Here is a 2,500-nt window from a genome sequence, read left to right on the forward strand (position 1 = left end):
AATCCAGGCGCGGGCGACCAATATTTTCCGTAGGAAATGTGGCAACAACCTATCTGATGCCTAGCCCTTACATATTCAACGATTGAGGAACTCCCAGCCCATCTCCTGAAAATTTATCTCTTTTGGGAACATTGGCTAGATTGTGAACATAAAATATATCACATGCATTAAATTAGTAATCAATAATCATCTTTTGCCCTTCTACGGCAAAATTATAACAGGCATTGAAAGATTTTCATGGCAATATTTTTATACTAAATAACGGCATTACACGAAACATTTGCATGTGTTTCGTAAGTAACAGTGGTTGCACCACACTACATGTATTTACAAAACCTATGAGGTAACGCCATCAGCGAAGAGACGACCATGTTTATCTTTTGTTTATGTTTATGTAAATTACCCAAACATAACGAGAGTAGCATCCTACCTGATAAACTTCTTTGAGAGGAATTCCTGCTATGCCTGTACGAAAATGAGAAAGAATGTCGTCTGCTGTGCCATGACCCATAAACACTGCGATATAATAGCGACTTTCAACCTCTTCAATATCCATTTGCTTTGACTGGCACACGCTATTAAGGCTCTCGTCAAACATGAGTACATACGCCTCTTCTTTTTTCACGTCCTTCAAAAGTTGTTTGAAGTGTGGAGCAAGCCCAAAACAGATCAAGTATGCATATTTCTTATCTCCACATGAAAACTGACTTGCAATCCTACTGTCAGGGAACATCGCTTGACACAATTTGCTTGTACCTTCACATGATTTATATAAGAGTAATGAAACATTATTGATTCTATTATCTATGCCCACAAAATTTCTGCCTTCAACGTCTCATCACCAGTGACACTTTTTTCCATCACCAATGAACAACATGAACTCGCAGTGATAGACTTTGTGGGGTTCAGCTTATTGTGTTCGACGCTTTCAGATGAAGTGGATTTTGAAACTACTTCACTTTTAGTTGCTGGTCGTTGAGAAGGAACGTACAAAAAAATCTGGAACGATTCCTAATGACCTTTTCTGGGATGTCATTGTTTGATGTTTTTTCCTTTCAAGTGACTTGTGAGCGCCGACGCTCCCATGCTCGAAATGTCAACATCCTTTGCGCACACGATGCATCGTGCCAAGTGCTTGTCACCCTTGACTTCTCGTAGCCACTCTTTATACAGTGACTTCTGAAGCCAAATGTTGCTGAAAACACACTTGCCCATTGTTTTACATCTTTCACTCGTGAAACAAAACGCAAACAATCAACACCAACCCAAACAAGGAAGCACTCAAAGCACATGGCTTTTTGCAGAAAGAGCGAATAGTACAAAACATTTCATTGGCCCTTAACATTCCAGACATTCAACCAATCAGAGTGATGAATATAACCAAGAACAGGACAAATAAGCATTAGGTGTTTGATCAACATTCAGAGTGCTGTTTTTAGTTTGACATTCAAGAACTTTCAAGGCATTTGCAAACCCTGTCTTATGTTTGGTCGTGAGGTCGACTGTGGTTATTTGTTGCTAGTCGTCAGTTCGACTATCCCTTATGTTTGGTCGTGTGTTCAACTGTAGTGGCTTGTTGTTGGTCGTCAGTTCGAATTTTCCTTATGTTTGGTCGTGTTTGTTTGTCGTTAGTTGTCGGTTTGGCTATCCTCCTTATGTTAGGTCGTGTAGTCGACCGTAGCATTGTTGGTCGTAAGTTCGACTAATTTCTAAAATGCTTGGTCGCGTGGTCGACCGTAGTGGTTTGTCCTTGGTCATCAGTTTGACTAATATCTATTACGCTCTATTGTGTGTCCAGCACTATTTGTTTGTTGTTGGTTTAGTTCGTCTATTTCTTTTACATGTTTAGGCATCTAAAGTCCGTAGTTTGGCAGTTGGTTGTCAGTTCGACTATTTCGTAATATCCACCTGTATATTTTGGTCATTAGTTCCTTTCGTAGTTTTGCTTCTATTGTAAATCATTCCACTGTTTTCTGCTTTGTCCGGTGTTTTTAACTAGTAGTTTGCTTTAGTGCAGGGATCGAACCACGCAGATGTTGTTTCGCAGTGTGCTCAATCGTTGTTGATTTGTTAATTTGTTGTACGGTTTTCTTCACTTCGTGGTACGTTTTTAAGGGCGGTTCAGTTTACACAAATTCGAATTTATGGCGCTGTTTATTACTTTATTGTTTGGGAATACTAATTTGCATTTCATTCATTTATTACCATATTGTGTTCTTCCTGATGGAATAAAACACTCCCTTTCACGTGTCATTCACGTTAAGTCTAGTCGTTTTGTTGGGTAAGCTGAAGTTTGATGTTTCATCTACATTATTTTAATTCGTTCCGTTTTTTGGGTTTATCCCTAGCAAGCGCCCCCTGAGGTTTTTGCCAACTTGAAAAACGAGCTGCATTTCTTGCACCAGCAACATGATGCTAGTAGTGTTGACTCAGGTTTGGGTGTCCTTCATCAACTCCTCGCTCGCCCAGCAGGAATTTTTGACCCTCATGCTACTCTGGT

General features: G+C 39.8%; 1 pseudogene; it reads right to left on the reverse strand.

Annotated features, from left to right (window-relative positions):
• The window catches only part of LOC138040469 (uncharacterized), a 3,062-nt pseudogene extending 1,847 nt beyond the window's left edge, over window positions 1-1,215 (reverse strand).
• Between the last annotated feature and the right edge of the window lie 1,285 nt (window positions 1,216-2,500).

This window comes from Montipora capricornis, chromosome 3, assembly GCF_036669925.1.
Source record: "Montipora capricornis isolate CH-2021 chromosome 3, ASM3666992v2, whole genome shotgun sequence".
Taxonomy (NCBI): Eukaryota; Metazoa; Cnidaria; class Anthozoa; order Scleractinia; family Acroporidae; genus Montipora; species Montipora capricornis.